The following is a 20,172-nucleotide window of genomic DNA, read 5'->3' on the forward strand; positions in this document are numbered from 1 at the left end:
ATATTCCCTTAAAATTGTGCCATTGGAGAAAAAGGGTATATTTAAAATGGGCAAGTTTAATTGGAATATTGTGTTCAGTTCTGGTCACCTCATTTGAGGAATGATGTGGAAGCATTAGTGAGTGTGCAGATATTTACCAGGATGCTACCTGGACTATACTACAGAGTATATTTTAGGAGAGTAGGTTGAGTGAGCTAGGATTTTTCTCTTTGGAGCAAGGGATGATTAGAAGAGACTTGATACAGGTTGTATAAGATGATAAGAGGCATAGACTGAGTGGATAGCCAGAGACCATTTCCTAGTGTGCGTATAGCTGATGCGGAGGGGCATAATTTTAAGGTGATTGGAGGGATGTTATGGGAATGCCAGTCATAAGATTTTTTATACACAAAGTGGTAGGCGCATGGGATATCCTGTCGGGTGTGGCAGAGGCACATGCATTAGAGACATTTAAGAAGCTCTTAGATAGGCAAATAGACGATAGAAAAATGAAGAACAAGAGATCAATGGGTTTTTTTTGCAAAAAATGGGAGCAATGTTTAATCGTGTATTGCAAGAACATAAGCAAGTTGTGCATTTAATTACTAGGTCTAATGGTCCCTTGCCTTAACAAATCATTTAAAAGCTAAATCCCTTCCTGGTATTTAAGTTCGTATCATTTCTTACTAATGGTCTTAGCCACTGTTCCATCACGTAACAGTTCCCCAAGAGGTCTTCTGTAAAAACATTATAAGATTCTTCTCATATAAATTCAATCTTCACGCTTTGCCGCCTTCTCTAAAACACAGAAACTAATGTCACGGCCATAATGGGAGAAGAATTAGTTAATTTCTCCAAAACGCATATAGCTGTTTCTTAATAGCTTTTTCCTTGACCTGGAAAGAGGATAGATTTCATTGAAGTAGTCAATGATTTGGACTGAATTTCTGATCACGATTTATTTGGACAGGGAAATCATCCAGATTCCTTGTCCTCTCCTGCAGTTACCAGCAGTTTCCTCTGTTTTGTTGCTAGGGATTTTCAATTTGGAGCAAAAGAGGATAAGAGGCAACTTGATAGAGGTGTTTAAGAGTATAAAAGGCATATAAAGAGTGGACAACCGTCACCCTTTTCCCAGGGAGGCAATGGCCAATACTAGAAGACGTCCATTTAATATGAGTGGAGGAAAGTTTACAGAAGATGTCAAGATTCCAAGATTCAAAGTACATTTATTATCAAAGTATGTGTGCAGTATACAACCCTGATATTCTTCTTCCAACAAACAGCCACAAAACAAATAAAACCATGGAACCCATTCAACGAAAAACATCACCACCCACCACATGTGCAAAAAGAAACACAAATCATATGAATGGCAACAAAAATGAGCATAAAACACAGAACATAAAACAAAATCAAAAGAGTCAGTTTAGCTCAGTGTTCATTATCTGAGCTAAAGATAGCAACAAAAAAAGGAGCGACCATAAACTAAAACCACATGATAACTGGAACTACAGAGTCAAACCCACAAACCGCTTTGATTAAACCTTGCCCGAGACTGAGAACTCCGGCAACATCCTCCGACAGCATTGAAGGAGAGAGAGAGAGAGAGAGACTATTCAAACACGGGGACCTTCCTTCAGTAGCAGTGAGCAGAAGGGAGAGAGACTGATACACGCAAACACCTTCCTCCAGCAGCAGTAAGCAAGAGGCTAATAGACAGTGCTGAACACCCATTCGCCTTGATGATGTCAGTCTTCCACAGTGCCTTAAGTAGCGAGATCAGGAGAAAATCAGCCAATCATGGGCTCACGCCCTATCTCCAGGCTTCTTGGCCTCGAGGCCAAACGCTTCACTCAAAGTCTCACAGAACCCTCTTGGAGACAGTAAAACACCAGATGCCTCACTCGGCCTGAAAACACACCATCAAAATGTAGATCACAGGTTCCATCTGCAGCAGAATCACATTTGAAAGAAAATGAAGACATAAAAGAAGCAAAAGAAGTAGCTGTCTGGAGAATGTTGCCCTTGATTACGTCATTTGCTGGCATTGGAGGTAGTTTTGGTTTTACATGGAGGTTGGTAATTACCTGGAACACACTGCCAGGGGTGGTGGTAGAGGCAGATACATTGGAGATGTTTAAGAGACTCTTAGATAGGCAAATAGATTAAAGAAAATTGGAGGGTGACAAGCAATGTAGGAGGGAAAGATTAGATTGATCATAAAGTACTGAACTAGATAGATAGATACTTTATTCATCCCCATGGGGAAATTCAACATTTTTTCCAATGTCCCATACACTTATTGTAGCAAAACTAATTACAAACAATACTTAACTCAGTATAAATATGATATGCATCTAAAATCACCCTCTCAAAAAGCATTAATAAATAGCTTTTAAAAAGTTCTTAAATAGTTTACTAAAATACATTGAATGGTAACTTAAGCTCAGTCCTAACCCCGGCACTTTAACATATCTTACCCCTGGCGGTTGAATTGTAAAGCCGAATGGCACTGGGGAGTAATGATCTCTTCATCCTGTCTGAGGAGCATTGCATCGATAGTAACCTGCCGCTGAAGCAGAACTATGGGACTTTCTTGCAGACTTCAGTTCAGAACGCAATTTGCTTACGCTTTTTTCCCTCTCTACTCATTGGGTGTTTGACAGTCTTTTTTTATTTGGTTCTTTCATTTTTTAAGGGCATTATTGTTTTTATTTCCTCTGCTTTTTCTCTGCACATTCGGTGTTTGATGGTCTTCTTTTTTCTTATATATGGGTTTTTTGGGTTTCTTGGTTTTGTGGCTGCCTGTAAGGAGATGAACCTCCGGGCTGTATACATATTTTGAAAATAAATGTACTTTGAACTTTGACAGCTCGTATCTCATTGCTATCACAATCTTGAATGGATCTTACAATAAGATGGACTCTTGGCCTCACAATCTAACTCGATATGATCTTGCACTTTATTCTGTGTTGTTATTCTGCCTCAGTGAACTGTTGTGATGATTGATATGTATGAACAGTATGCAAGACACTGTATATTGGTACATACAACAACAAAAACCAAACCAATGAACAGGATTGAAGTATGTCCTGAAATCCTTGGGCAATTCCATTGGCTCCAGATCGGGCTGTATGTCTCTCTATCAAAGATGGCCTCCCATCTTTCTAACAGAATGTTCAAAGTTCAAAGTAGATTTACAAAGCTAGATTCATCTCCTTACAGGCAGCCACAAAACAAGAAACCCAAAAGAACCAATTAAAAAACAACAAACACCCAACATGCAAAGAGAGAGAACAAACGATGCAAACAGTAAAAGTAAAAAAAAATAGCATTTAGAATGAAAGTGAGTGCTCAGACAAAGCATGGAGCAGCTGAAGCAGGCCCACAGCGTCCACATCAGTTCAGTGCACAGCAGAGTAAATGTTGCGGAGCCACAGACACGGAACCCGGAGCAGCCCGAGCAGGCCTGCAGCCTTAGCCACAGTGCGGCAAAGAGTGGAGTAAATGTCACTGAGCAACAAGCAGAACCAGTCTGATACCAACACCCTGCCTTTTTAATCCATCCCAGCGTTTAAATTGTTCAAAATCGGGTTGTTACTCGCTCTAAGACCCATGCCCTGTGGCTTTGATACGCTCTGGTGCTGGATCCTGCCGCCATGTTTTGGCCTGTACCCAACTTTCCCAAATCAGCCCAGTGCTTAGATCAGTCAAACCTCGCTTCCGGTTTCCTCTGCTCCAACTTTTCTCCACTTTCCACGTCCCGAGTCTGTCTCGAACATACCTCCACTTTGCTCTGACTCTGTCTTGCACCCACACGCTTCAACCCTTGGTTCAGCCATGCCTTCGCACGTCTCTTCATTGTTCACGCTGATCATTTACCATCATTTTTTAAACAGAAGAAATTTCACCTGCCTTCAGGAGTTTAAACCAGGATGTGATTTAGTATGATTGTTAGTTGCATTGAAGATCACTTTGCTGTTGTTTTACCCTGTTCCTTCAATGGTAAATAACTGGGTGTAAATTGCTTTGAAATTGCACGGGGTTCAAATTCAAGTTTATTGTGTACAATAGAGTACAAATACCATAAAAGCTAGCTTTATGCAGCAGTCCCCCACTGCATTACAAATGTGACAAAGTTATCATCAATCAACATAAGTTATACATAATTTACATGATGAACTAATCAGCATTAGTGCAAACTGAGTGAGAAATAATATAGTTACTACTATCAGTGACATGGTACAGGAATCTGAAGACCCACGCTCAACTTTTTAGGAAGAGCATCTTCCCTCCATCAGATCTTTGAACAATCCATGAGCCCATGAATGCTACTTCATCAATCACATTTAGTACTATTTATTTATAATATAAATTATGGTATTTTTATGTCTTCACTGTATTTAGCCACACAACAAATTTCACAAATTACATCAATGATAATAACACGTACAAAATACTGGAGGAACTCAGCAGGCTAGGCAACATCTCTGGACTTTTCGGGCTGAAACCCTTCGGCAGGGTTCTGCAGATTTTCTCTTGTTTGTCAATGATAATAAGCTTGGTTTTGATTCTGAAATACAGGAGATTCTGCAGATGCTGGAAATCCAGAGTAGCACACACAGAGGAACTCAGCAGGTCAGGCAACATCTATGGAAAAGAGTAAAAAGTCGACATTTGGGCTGAAACACTTTATCAGGACTCAAGTCATGATGAAAGGTCTTGTCCCGAAACGTCAACTCTTTACTCCTTTCCGTAGCTGCTGCCTGACCTGCTGAGTTCCTCCAGCATTTTTTGTGTTACTTGGATTCTGAAATATAGTGTTATATAGCACACTACAGAAATCCAAACTTCACATTGGAACAAAAGATTGACAGTATAGCTCTTCACCATGCTATTCTTCAGAGAAAGCTGCAAGGACAGCAATTAAAGGGTTAAGGGAGCAAATTAAAGGTTTCTGATTATTTATATTTCTGCCAAGGCGCTTCAGCTTGGATGAAAACAGGATATTTCTCTGTGCAGCAATAATATCCAAAGAGCTATATCATTTTAATCTTTTATCTGTGATTTCGACCTCTTTGAACCCTCACTCCCTGAAACAATTCATTAGGCTGTTTTGTTAGTTCTGTTGAAAGACTACCAGATGGTTCGTATTTGAATAGGAGCCAAGAGTGGGAGTTAGCAAGAAACGATTTAATAATTTTCAGAGTGTTAACTACTGTAATTTTCATTCAAATTCATCCACATTGAGACATATAATTTACTGTTTGTTCCCAAATACCCTCACTAAAAAAAACTCTCCAGTTTAATTACACTGAGTGAGTGTTTAGTTCTGGGTTCAGAGCTGCTCAGTTTGGAATTCCCAATTCAATATTTTTATTATTAAATTTGTTTTTGTTCTACAAGAAAAGATTGGATTTTTTTTCAGCAGAATCATCCACACCATTTGGTGATTAAGTGTAATTATGTTCCTCAGAAGCCCAAAAATATTGAAATCGAAAACCAGGCTCACAGATCTGTTCATTTTCCTCATCGTGATTACCAGCCTTTTAACCACCAGTTATGGAATCAGCTGTGTATTGTCCTCTGCTTGCTCAACACTTTGCATAGGCTTATCTTTGTCGGAAGCATGTATTCACCATTTACAAAAGGGCTGGCTTTGTTGAATTTATCTAAGGTTTCTTTTTGTTAAATCTGCATTTAAAATGGTTGCTTCATTTGTCTTCATTCATATTTACAATTGATCACAGAGTAAGAGGTCACTTTGACAGGCTAGATAGTCCCAACCTCTCCAAGTTTAGCTAATAAAGTCAATCAATAGATTTGCAAAGCAAAACCAAACTTCTAGCGAACTCAGTGGGCCAGGCAGCATCTGTGGAGACAGAAGGATGGTTGACATGTAAGGTAAGGATTCTATTGTCTCGACTGCTCGGCTAGATGTCGTGCAAGTACCTACCTCTACCACCTCCTCAGTTTATCATGTTCTAAACTCTAACCACTCTCCATGTAGGGAACGATAATCCCCCTTCAGAGCCCTTCTCAACCTCCTACCCCCTCAACTTGTACCTCTGTTGAATCAAGAGACTGTAGATGCCGGAATCCGAACAACTATAATTGGTGCAAATTACGTAATTGGTGGAAATGTACATAATTCACAACCACTGACATTGAGTTGGGGTTTCACATTAAGAGGCTGGTCTGTCGTGATGATGTAATTATGTAAAGGATTTTTAGCACACTTTGGGTTCAGTTTTGTGGTGTTCAATAAATGAGTTGCTACAACTTTTCTGAAACATAAAACGTCTCTGCCTTTTTTATCGGTGAAATCCTGCATTAGTGACCCTGATGCTCCAAGGCAATTTCAGAGGTATTGACTATGTTGGCTAAAGCAGTTGCTTTGAAACTGCCACAGTTTGGTTCAAACAGGCTGAGGCTCAATTCGCGCTTCAAGAAATCTCCACTGACAACACCAAATTTTACTATGTGGTAGCATCACTCAGCAATTCCACAGCTGTGAGAGTAGTGAGTCTGCTTAAACATGATAAATACCAATCTCTGAAAACTCACCTTTTACAGACTTTTGGACTATTGGGGTCTGAGTGCCCCAAACAGTTGGTTACCTTGCACACCCTTGGAGCTAATGGACCACATGCTGTCTCTACTCGGAAAACACCATCCTTGTTTAATTTTTAAAGAACTCTTCATGCAGCAAAGGTTTGATCAAGTTTGCATAGCCCTCATTAATTCAGCCGTTATGGACTATAAGGAACTTGCTAAAATGGCTGTTAGTCCACACTCAGCTGGGCAGCGAAACATCATGCCTCCTCTTTTCTCTACCTTAAAAAGCCTGGTCAGCAAGGCCCCCAACACAAGGACGGCCACAACTGCGAAAAAAACATCGTTGCGTCTGTGCTTTCACCAAGCTCGCTTCGATACAAGTGCTAGGAAGTGCTGACCACCTTGCAGCTTTGACAGTGCCAATGCATCGGGACATCAGAAGTCTGTGAACACCGTGGGTTCCAGCTGCCAGGGTCATCTACTATTCATTATGGACACCCTTTCATGGCAACACTTCCTGTGTGACTCCGGTGTTCGAGTGAGTGCGCTGCCAGCATCGCCTATTTATGAGAAGGCAAAGAGCAACAAAAGCCTCGCTGGAGACCACCAGTGGCAGCTGGATCCAAACGTACTGGACATGGCAGGTGATGCTCTGCTTCAGTGGGCGACGTTACACATGGGACTGCATCCACGGCTAAAGTGGTTAGACCTCTGCTCGGTGCAGATATCCTGTGTGCCCAAGGGCTGTTAGTCAGTCTTAAGAACTGTCAGCTTGTGGATGTCAAGGAATTTGGGTCATTTCCCAGGAACATTCACGCCATGACCCTTTTAATCCGAAAGGAGACCAATCCTGACAATACAAGCCAGACCAAGTGATCCAGTAGGTGGTAAAAGGATAAACCCTTGGCCCACTGGAAATCATGAAATTCATTAGCCACAACATCAAAGGCTTCAGCCACAGTAAAGCAGAAATCCTGGCAAACTTAAAACTGGACATCTTGTGCATACAAGGAACTCATAGGCTGAACAACCAACCCTACGTGCCAGGAATGCACTTGGCTATTGAAGTCCCTAGCCAAACTTATGGAAGTGCAATGTTTGTTAAAAATAAATCTATAGTAATGAGCACAGCAAACATCCAAGCTGGCTCAATGGAACTTCTGAAAGTTGAAACAAAACACATAGATATCATCTCGGTTTACAAACCCCTTGATGAACCATTCATGTGGCCACCTAGCCTAGATCTCCAGGACAAAATGTACCTCATTATTGGTGACTTTAATAGCCATAGCACCAACTGGGAAAACGAAGATGACGATGCAAACAGAGAAGAAGTTGTATCATGGGCTCTAAACAACAGTCTTGAGCTACTATACGAGTCAAATGACACCCCATACCTTCACAAGTGCCAGATGGAGAAAAGGATACAACTCAGATCTTGACTTTGTTACCTCAGCAAGCTCCAACCTCTTCACACGAACAGTCCTCCAACATATACCCAAATCCGAACACCGTCCAGTCCAGGTAGAATCCCTTCCAGTTCTGAGACCTGTACCATCAAAGTACCTACCAAGATTTAACCTGAGAAAAGCAAATTGGACATCTTTCACGGAATCCCTTGATCAACTTATCAATACCATACAACCAGAACCTGATCTTATGATGAATTTGTCTGACTAATCTGGAAAATAGCGCAGCAGAACATACCTAGAGGCTGCAGAACCAAATATATTCAGGGATTGACTAGTGATATCAAGCAAAGTTATGATGAGTATGTCAACTTATATGACCAAGACCCATTTGGTCAAGACACAATTGAAATGGGACAGTCAGTTCTGTCCCTACTGAGCCAAGAGAGACAACAGCGTTGGCAGAAACTGATAGAAAACACAGACATGACCAAGAACAGTAAGAAGGCATGGGCAACTGTTCGGAAACTCATCTCAGACAATAGACCATCACAGAGAATTGCTGCCGTAACACCCAATCAGGTTGCCCACCAACTAATACTAAATGGTCGACCAAATAACAGGGAACAGAGGCAAAAGAAAAAGCAATATCAGGAGATGGAGTCAGCTCTCTCAAATGGGAATAACAACTTCCCACCTCTCACCCTAGAAGAATTAAAGGATGAAGTATCACAGCTAAAATCCAACAAAGCTGCTGGCATAGATGGGATTCTTAACGAATTCCTTAAACTTCTTGGACCTAAAGCACTCCACTGGCTTCTGTCCCTTTTTAACTGTTGCCTAAGATCATTAAAAATACCTAAAAAGTGGAGAAGAGCCAAAGTTATTGCTCTCCTAAAACCCAATAAAGACCCCAACATTCCTAAAAATTACAGACCAATTTCCTTGCTCTGCACTCTCTATAAACTACAAGAGACTCATATTGAAAAGAATATACTCCTTATCGAAGATCTTCTAAAACCAGACCAAGCTAGGTTCAGGCCAGGCCGCTCTTGCTGCGGTCAAGCCCTGAACTTAATTTATTGAGGATGGCTTTGAAATGCAGCAAATTACAGGGGCAGTATTCATTGACTTAACAGCAGCATACGACACTGTGAATCATAGAGGCCTTCTACTGAAATTATCTAAAATGTTAAAGAACGAAACCACAGTCAAAGTAATAAGAAGCCTCCTAGAAAATCACAGATTTTATGTAGAAATGAATGGAATTAAGAGTAGGTGGCATCCACAGAAGAACGGACTACCACAGGGATCAGTCCTGGCTCCTCTAATATTTAATATTTACACAAACTACCAACTAACCTTTCCTAACACAGGCAGGTTTATCTATGCAGACGACCTATGCATAGCAACACAAGCTAACTCCTTCCAAGAAGTTGACGTATGACTTACAGCAGTCCTCAAAGCAAAGAAGCAGTATTATGGAAAATGATCTCTGAACCCAAATCCATCAAAAACTCAAGTGTGTGCATTCCGCCTGAAGAATCAAGAAGCAGCTCGAAAACTCAAGATCTTCTGGTGTGGGAAGGAGCTCAAACACCATCAAACTCCAACTTACCTGGGCGTGACACTGGATAGGACTCTTTCATTTGTCACCCACATCCAAAATCTCCAAGGGAAAGATGGCTCTCGCAATTCTCTCTTGAAAAAAATTAGCAGGCATGAAATGGCAAGCTAGTACACAGGCACTTAGATCAACTGCCCTAGCATTTTGCTATGCACCTGCAGAATACTGTGCACCTGTGTGGGGCAAATCAGCCCATGCGAAGAAAATAGACCCGTTGCTTAATGAAGCCTGCCAAATAATCACGGGCACATTGTGGCCCACACCCACTAACATCTTTTACAGACTTGCAGGCATTGCTCCCGCAGAGATCCGAAGACACACTACAACAAAAATTGAAAAAGCTAAACAGAACTCAGATCCACGGCACCCACTACATCATCATATGCCAGTTTCCAACGGCCTAAAATCGAGGAAAAGCTTTGCTACTACGACACGGAACATCCCCCCAAACATACAGGATTGACTTCTGGCAACAAACAGAACAAACAGAAGCCAGAATCCCACCAAACAATACAGTGCAAGACCCCTCAGAAATGTTGCCAGACTGGCGGAAGTGGTGCACTCTCAACAGAGCGAGAGCGGGGGTTTGTAGAACGGGAGACAATATGGTGAAGTGGGGTCTAAAGACCAGCGAATCCTGTGAGTCTGGCGAAAGGATGCGGAATATTGAACACGTTCTGCGCAACTGCCCACTCTCACCTGATTTAGCTGGCACTGACCTGCTCAATATCAACCAAACAACACTAGAGTGGCTGGCCGTCTGGTGTGACAAGCTATGAATGAATGACCCTGCTCCCCCAGTAAGTTCCCCACAACGACTTAATTGGATAGGTATATGGACAGGAAAGAAATGGAGGGTTATGGGCTGAGTGCGGGTAGGTGGGATTAGGTGAAAGAAAGCGTTCAGCACGGACTAGAAGGGCCGAGATGGCCTGTTTCCGTGCTGTAATTGTTATATGGTTATATATGTTATATGTTATACACCACTGCATGTGAGTTTACTGAACCGCTGTGTGAATTCCCAGACCTCACTGAGCCCACATTCTCCATTACGGTTATAAAACATGGGGTCCACATTTCCACAACTGGCCCACCAGTCTACGCCTGTGCATGTAGACTGGATCTAGAAAAGCTGGCAATCACGAAGACTGAATTTGTCAGTATGGAAAGACCGCATTGTACGCCAATCACCTGTTTGCTCAGAGGACATTTCCAAAACAACTCTGATAACCCCATTTGGCTTCTGACTTTCTGATCATGCCACTTGGGCTGAAAAATGCAGCAGAGACTTTCCAGTGGCTGATGGACTCTATTAAAAGACTTAGATTTTCTTGTTGTTTACCTGGATGGCATACTTGTCACCAATGCATCAAATCTAAACACGTATCCTAACTCCACACACTTTGAGCGCTTAAGCCAACACAGCTTAATTACTAGCCCTGCTAAATGCCATTTTGAGTTGTCAACCATTGGCTTTCTCGGCCATCACATCTCTGCCAAAGGCAAGAAACCCCTCCCATCAAAAGGAGCAGCACAACTAAAAAAACTACAGGAGTTTCTCGGCATGGTGAATTTCTATCACCGCTTTATTATGCAAGCTACTGAAATTATGCTCCCCCTGTATAGTACGCTTAAAGGCATTAACCCTAATCAAATGCTTGACTGATCAGCAGACATGACCAGAGCATTTGATGATCTCAACGAGCTCTTTTAACACAATCCTATTGGCGTACCCACTCCCTAATGCACCCATAGCCATTACTACTGACACTTCAGACTATGCTTTGGGTGCTGTGCATGAACAGTAGGTCAGAGGTGTTTGGCAACCACTTGCCTTCTTCTGCGGCCAGCTTGGTCCCCTGAAAGGAAGTACAGCACGTTTGACTGTGAGCTTCTCAGCCTATCTGGCTGTCCGCCATTTTCATTTTCTTCTAGAGGGTCGCCATTTCACAGAGTTCGTTGACCACAAACCCCTCTTGCACACGATGGCCAAAATATCAGAACTTTGGTCTACACAACAGCAGCACCACCTGGCCTACATATCCGAGTTCACAATGGATATACAACATTTCAAGGGAGCAAATAGTGCTGTGGCTGATTGCCTCTCATGGCCAGCTGTTGAGGCTGTACACATAGGGGTTGACTCTGCCGGTATGGCAGCCAACCAAGCTTGTCATCCAGAGGTCCAGGCTTACCGAACAGCAGTCACAGGCCTGTGGTTGACTGGCATTAAGTTTGGAGAAGCCGGGGTTTCTCTCCTGTACGATGTCTCAACTAGTCGTCCTTGCCCCATCGTGCCTGCAAGCTGAAGGCAGACTGTTTTTGGCTTCATACGTGTTATCTTGCATCTGAGCCGGAAGGCCTCACAGACATTGGTGACTCTACAGTTTGTGTGGCATGACCTTCAAAAGGACGTGCGTGATTGGACTGCAGTGTGTGTGGAGTGCCAACAGGCAAAAATTAATTGGCATGTTCAGGTGCTATTGACAGCTTTGGAGATCCCTGAGACATGCTTGGACCTTGTTGGTCTTCTTCCCCCACTACGGTTTCACCCACTACCTTACTATGATGGACCATACCACCAGGTGGCCAGAGGTTGTTCCTCTAGCATCGACGACGGCTGCAGACATGACTCCGGCTTTCATCAGCACCTGGGTTGCTTGGGGTTTGGCACTCCATCTGATATTTCCTCTGACCACAGTCCCCAATTCATATTAGACCTCTGGGCTGCAATGGCCAGAACCTCAGTGTTAGGCTTCATCACACCATGGCATATCTTCTGCAGTCCAATAGGCAGAGCGAGCAGTTACACCACTCCTTAAAGGCGACTCTGAGGGCTTCCCTGACCAATGAGTGTGGCATGCTCGCCTCCTGTGGGTTCCTCAGGGGCTCAGAACAGCTCCAAAAGAGGACCTGCAGTTGTCCATAGCTGAGTTGGTATACGGACAGACGTTACGAGTGCCAGGTGATATCATTCCTGACACCACAACTGCCTAGTTGGCCTCTGAACAGTATTCCACCCTCCTCAGTAAATTCAATTGCTTTGCACCTATTCCTGCTTCCCATTATGGTGTCCAGCACTTTTGGGTTCCTGTTGACCTACATTCTGCTTCATTTGTATTCATCATGATGCACACCAACATCCCCTTAGGCCCCCTTACGATGGCATATTCTGCATTTTGGAATGGGGAGAAAAGACTTTTATCATAGATAAGAGGGATAAACCTGAATGTATTTCAATAGATTGTCTTCAACAGCCCCACCAAGATTTGAAGGATTCCAGTACCATGCCCCTCCTGTCACGACATGACTATGAACATGTCAACACAGCTCTGGATGAGCCAGAGGCACCTGTGGTTCCTCCACCCAGAGAACATTGGACCTGAGCTGGGCCACTTGTTTGAGCTCCAGGCGGACTCACAATACCGGCTTTAGTGAATTCTGTGGGGTGAGGTGGGGGGGGGGGGGGTGGTGCTGTGTAGGGTAACATAATCTGTGGAATTGAACATAATTCACAACTGCTGACACTGAGTTGAGGTTTCACTTTAAGAGGCTGGTCTGACATGATGGCGTAATTACATAAGGGGTTTTTAACTGCGCATTGGGTTCAGTTTCTTGGTGTTCAATAAATGAATTGATACAGCTTTTCTGAAACATAAAATGTCTCAGCTATTTTATTGGTGAAAACCTACACAGCAAACAAATTGCTGGAGGAACTCAGTGGTTCGTAGAAATTAGAACATTGCAACACAGTACAGCCCTTCGGCCCACAATGCTGTGCCAACCTTTTAACCTACTCCAAGATCAATCTAACCCTTTCCTCTCGCCTTCCATTTTTCTATCATCCACGTTCTATCATCCATCTAAGGGTTTCTTAAATGCAACTCGAGCACCACCCATGAATGGAAATGTCAACTGTCCATTTCTCGTGACCTGCTGAGTACCTCCAACATTTTTACTTACTGCCCTATATACTTCTTTCTTTGATGTTCCCACCGAAGAAAAACTATTACTGCTATCTATCCTTCCTGTGACTCTCACAATTTTTAGATATTTCTATCAGGCCACTTCTCAGCCTCCACCACTCCAAGTAAAGCAAACCCAATTTATTCAATCTCTCCTGATAACTGAACTGTCACAATCTCCTCTGCACCTTCTCCTGAACAGTCACATCCTTCAACTAAGTGGTTAACACATTTGGTTCCAGTAGCAGATAATAAAACAGTTGAAACTAGAGAGGAGGTTGTTACGTGATGCGGATCTTAAAGTGACAGTAATTATTCACAGTATGGTATTTGGATGTGGTTCATTGTCGTACACTTGCTTCTTAGAAACAGAAGAATCAAACTGCAGATACTACAGCAAGCTAAGCAACACAATCTAGGCCCCCATTCCAGCATGAAGTGAAGCATTGTAGGAGATACAATACGTAGACCGGCATAGCTGGAGCCCATGCAAGTGCCCACAGTTATACTTAGAAAGTGAGAATAATGAGAAGAAATGTTGCTTGGGGGAAGAACAAGAGAAAAACAATGTTAGTTTATGGGAGCTGTGAATCTTTGTTCTGGAAAGAAGTGCAGAACCCCAATATCTTTGTGAAGGAAAATGAAGGTGGATAAAGACTGGATGTCCATGGTAAAGGTGAAGTGGTGGAGGCCAGGGAATCTGAAGTTGTCATGATGGTAAGGCCATGAGGTGTCCCAGATGAAGGGTCTGGACGAAGGGGAAACAGGATAGAGTCAAGGTATGAGGAGACACTCAGTAGAGTTGTCTTTACTGTTTCTACAGTGGGGCTTTCAGTGTTAAATCAATGTCAGGTGTAAATAACCCCATGGCACTATTTTGAACCAATAATTAATTTTTTATTTAGTAAAGAAATCATATACCAGGCTAGACAACAGCTTTATCCTGCTATTAAAAGACTATTGAACAAACATCTGTCTAGTACAATACGATGGGCTCTTGATATCACAATCCATCTCACCGTGCCTTGTACTTTATTGTCTGACTGCTCTGCATTTTCACTTTATATTCTGCATCCTGTTATTCCTTTTTTTCTTAGTGTTACCTCAATATTCTTACGTGAAATTATCTGTATGAATGGGGTGCAAAACAAGGTTTTTCACTGTGCCTATGTCAATTTTGATTCAGGTTCATCGATTTATCTCAGATATTTTGAAATGTACAGTGAAATAAGTTAACAAGTGACATGACCTAAGCATGTTCTGGGGGGGGGGGGGGGCAGCCCACAAGTGTCACCACACATTCTGACGCCAACATAGCATGCCTGCGACCATAATAATAAACTGATTACCAATAACCAGTCCCTTTACCAAGTAATGTTTATGAACCTTCTGACCAAATTAATACATTAACTAGTTGAATGTATTTTTGACAACCTGAGGTTAAGGGAGCTGTGTACTTTGATGGAAATTCTTTCTTTGTAATTTTTCTTTAAATATTTGGACCACAGGATGGTATGGTTACATGGTCAATAAAGTGTACAATGGGCACAAGTTGGCAACCTAACTGTAGATCACTATGCATTGTCCCTGGTATGTTGAGGTTAAGAGCAGGACTGGATTGAATCACACTAACGTAAATGTAATATCCTTCTGAAACTCTGTCCCAACCCAACCTTTCAAAACAAAATTGATTGTTGAGTTTATTGTCATACGTGCAATTTCAGTGGAAAACTTTCTTGCTGCTGCAGTCTAGATACATAGTATCATAAGCAGCATTCACAGAAAAAAACAAATTATACTAGGAATATACACACTTAGAACAAAAAAGTCCATGATAAAACAAAGTGATTATCCTCTTGCTATATCGAGGTAGAGATTAGGGTTGTACCAGTTGTTTCAAGAACTGAACAGTTGAAGCTATTCTTGAGCCTGGTGATGTGGGGCTTCATGCTTCTGTGCCCCATACCTGGTGGCAGCTGTGAAAACATGGCATGGCCTGGGAGATGGGGATCTTTGATGATAGATGTTGCTTTCTTAAGCAATGCCTCATGCAGTTATGAATAATGGTGGGGAAGGATGTGCCCATGATGCATTGGGTAGAGTACAGTATACTCTGCAGCTTCTTACTTTCCTGTGCATTCAAAATGCTGCACCAGACCGTGATATAGCCAGACAGGACATGTTCAACAGTGCACCTGCAGGTCCATCAGAGTACCGAACCTCCTTAACCTTATCAGTGAAAAAGAGACACTGGCATGCCTTCCTTGACTCAAGAAGATGCCCCAAGAAGGCAGCACCATCCAGGGTATGCACTCTTCTCAATACTCTCATCGGGGAGGAGATACATAGAAACATAGAAAACCTACAGCACAACACAGGCCCTTCGGCCCACAAAGTTTTGTTGAACATGTCCCTACCTCAGAAATTACTAGGCTTACCCATAGCCCTCTATTTTTCTAAGCTCCATGTACCTATCCAAAAGTCTCTTAAACAACCCTATCGTGTCTGCCTCCACCACCGTTGCTGGCAGTCCATTCCATGCACTCACCACTCTCTGCATAAAAAACTTACTCCTGATATCTCCTCTGTACCTACTCCCAAGCACCTTAAACCTGTACCCTCTTGTGGCAACCATTTCAGCCCTGGGAAAAAACCTCTGACTATCCACACAATCAATGCCTCTCATCATCTTATACACCTCTCATCCTCCGTCGCTCCAAGGAGAAAAGGCCGAGTTCACTCAACCTATTCTCATAAGGCATGTTCCCCAATCCAGGCAACATCCTTGTAAATCTCCTCTGCACCCTTTCTATGGCTTCCACATCCTTCCTATAGTTAGGCGACCAGAACTGAGCACAGTACTCCAAGCGGGGTCTGTCTGACCAGGGTACTCTTTGTTTTAAGGACAGCCTCCTCCTCCACTAGATTTCTGAATGGCCCATAAGCACAAGCTCACTGCTTTGTTCTCTTTTTTCCTCTGTTCTTATGATATACATTCAGTGGTCACCTTCCAATAAAACTACCACAGTGTACGTCTGTTGTCCCCTGTTGCTGTAGCCCATCCACTTCAAGGTTCAAAGTGCCGTGCATTTAGAGATGGTCTTCTCCACACCACCATTGTAATGCATAGTTATTTGAGTTATTGTCATCTTCCACTGGCTTGAATCAGTCTGGACGTTGTCCTCTGAACTCTCTCACGCAGAACAGTTTCGCCCATAGAACTGCTGCTCACTGGATGTTTTGTTTTCATTTTCGCACCATTCTCTGTAAACATTAGAGACTGCTGTGCATGAAAATCCCAGGCGTTTCTCAGATATACAAGCCACCCCATTTGGCACCAATGAGCATTCCACAGTCAAAGTCACTGAAGGAGATGTTTGGTCTGAGCAATAAATGAACCTCTAGATCACACCTGCATGCTTTTATGCATTGAGTTGCTACCACATGATTGGCTGATTAGGTATTTGCATTAACAAACGGGTACACCAGTGTGCCTGTAAAGTGGCCAACGTGTGTACAAACAGTGGTGGGAGTCATTCCCCAATCAGTGATTACTGCTGCTGTAAAATGATTGCAATAACCGCTACATGAAAAAAATAGTCTGACCTTTGATACAGGTTTGATCCAAATCTTCCATACTTCCACAGAAAATAAAACAGGACTTGCATTTATATTCAAAATGCTGGTAGAACACAGCAGGCTAGGCAGCATCTATAGGGAGAAGCACTGTCGATGTTTCGGGCCGAGACATCGACATCACTTCTCTCTATAGATGCTGCCTGGCCTGCTGTGTTCCACCAGCATTTTGTGTGTGTTGTTGTTTGAATTTCCAGCATCTGCAGATTTCCTCGTGTTTGCATTTATATTCCATCCTTTTGATCGTCCCAGTGTTTTGCAGCATTGAGATATGTATAAACTGGAATTGGTGTTCTCAAATAGGAAGAGGATACAGCAGCTCCATAAAGACCAAAACTCGGACTAGTGCATAACATTCATAAAAATAGTGAAACAATTGCACGTACTCAGTCAAAGATGAAACGAAGCACATTATTAGTCTTCCGGGAGATGAATGCTATCCTTTTGCTTATACCTATTATCTCATTCCAAGGAACAAGAGTGGCTTTAATCAAATTAGCAAGGTTCCACTACATTATCAGCATTCAGGACTTAATGCATCATTTGATTTTAATAAGTAAACATTCTTCACAGCATGGAAGCTCTGCTTATTATATTAGACATGCAAAACTACCCACAAGGGGCTGACATTATAAGTAGTAGAGAAAATTCTCTTGGCTGCCTCCTCTTAGATAAGGAATTCTCTTACCTACTTTAATTAAAATTGCTCAGACAATTTGCATTTCATTTATTTTAAGTCAACATGGATGTGCATTGAGTCAAATAAATTCTAATAACAGAAAAATAGAAATAATCTATTCAGGCCTGCAATTTATGTTTAATTTATGCCTTTCTTGGGAACGCTGCTTATCTGATGCTATGTGCCTGTGATGCTGCTGAAAGTAGGTTTTTCATTGCACCTGTGCACACATAAAGTGTGCTTGTGCATATGTCAATAAACTCAACTTTGACTTTTCTTTGATCAAGCCCACTTGATTGGTGTTTTCCTGTCAATATTAACAGGAAAGAGGCCCTGTCTGCCCTCGACAGTGGGTCACAGGATTATGGATACATAGAGCTACACAGCACAGCATCAGGCCCCTCTGCCCAACTCATCCTTGCCAAGGAAAGCTACCTTCCTAAGTTATCCCATTTGCCCGCATTTGGCGTCTATCTCTCCAAAACCCGTGCTTTAAGGATTTTATGGAATTACTTTTCAATGGAAATAGAGATGCAAGAGGTTGGTGATGAGATAGTCTCTGGCCAGTTTAAACTTCTGGAGTAGGCCTTCACTGGGGATGAAGATTCCATTGCCGTTTCCATAGTGACAGATGGGGGAACTATGGCTGGCCACAAATACAGCTCCTTCTGTTACTAATACAGACTTGTATGTGCTCCTGATGCATAGACCAAAGGTTCTCAATATCATCCGAAATGCTTCATCTCCACTTTGAGCAGGCATGGGCTTGGAATTCCAGGAGTCAACAGGGATGTTGTACTCTTTTATCCCCAAGGAGAAGGAGAGGATCCTTCAGTCTTTTCCCCTTGCACATGGTAAATCATTTCCAATGACACTGCTTGGAGTATCGTGTCCTTTTCAGGAGAGCATGTGAATGATATGCCCTGCCCAAACCTGTCAACTGTCCATGTCCTCAGTGTTAAGAATGTTGGTCTGAAAGAGAACATTGTCACTGCGTGGCTTAACCTGAAGGATTTTACTGTGACAATGGATGAAGTATCTCTCTGGTGTCTTGATCTATGGGCTGCTGGGTCTCAGAAGCATACAAGAAGACAAACCTTACACTTAACACCTTCAAGACTAAAGAAGGGAAGAGCTCGTACTGTCCAGTAAACCTTTTGTTTTGCTGGATTTGAGATCTTATTCTTCACATTCCAATTTCCTCAGTTGCCCTGGTCTGTGCTGGTATGTTGGAGACAATGCACATTTTTATGCCTGCCATTGATGGCTTCTGAAATATAGGAATTGGTCCACATTTGTTGTGAACATTCAGTGTTGTTGGTTGGGGTTGTACAGAAAAGCTGGGTTGGTGGGAGACTCAAGGTCTGTCTCCTCATATGCCTCAGTGATCAAAATGACTATGGTCAAGTCTCTGTGTCATTTGTCTGTGCCATCAGCTTACTGCAGCACGACTGTTGAAGATGGAGTGACTTTGGTTCTTGAGTGCAAGTTTACTCAAATTGAGCGGTTTCCCATTAGTTCTGTAGAGCAGCCCACACCAATGGGAAGCTTGCTCGATGGAAGGCCCAGCACTGCAGTGAGAAAGGCTGAGAAAAGCAGCATGGTAGTGTAGCAGTTAGCACAATCATTTTACAGCACCGGTAATCACTGACCAGAGTTCGATTCCTGCTGCTGTCTCTAAGAAATTTGTATTTTTATTTATTTTTTATTTACTTCCGGCCCTTTGAGCTGCTCCACCCAGTAACCCCCCCGATTTAATCCTAGCTTAATCAATGGACAACTTACAACTACCAGCTAGTAAGTCTTTACGCTGTGGGAGGAAACCCACACGGTCACAGGGAGCACATACAAACTCCTTACAGGCAGCAGTGGGAACTGACCCTGGGTCGCCTGTACTGTAAAGCGTTGTGCTAGCCACTACACTACCGTACCACCATTCTCTCTGTGACATGGGTTTCCTCCAGGCTCTCCAGTATCCTCCCACAATCCAAAGATATACGGTTAGGGTTAGTGAGTTGTGGGCATGCTATGTTAGTGCTGGCAGCGTGGCGACACTTGTGGGGTGCCCCAGCACATCACAGATGATGATGTAAATGACACATTTCAGTCTCTTTTTCAAAGCACGTGTGATGCACCATCAATAACTCTCTGAGACATGAAGGCGAGATATCGGCTTTTATTGACTGGAAGAAAGAACAAGCAGTAGTTGACCACCATACTACATCCTGGAGACTGAGGGCCGGGCTCAGGCCTCAATCGCCTTTATACCGGGGTCAGTGGGAGGAGCCACAGGAGCAGTCAGCAGGGGGCGTGTCC

This window comes from Hemitrygon akajei, chromosome 21 (assembly GCF_048418815.1).
Source record: "Hemitrygon akajei chromosome 21, sHemAka1.3, whole genome shotgun sequence".
NCBI classification, from domain to species: domain Eukaryota; kingdom Metazoa; phylum Chordata; class Chondrichthyes; order Myliobatiformes; family Dasyatidae; genus Hemitrygon; species Hemitrygon akajei.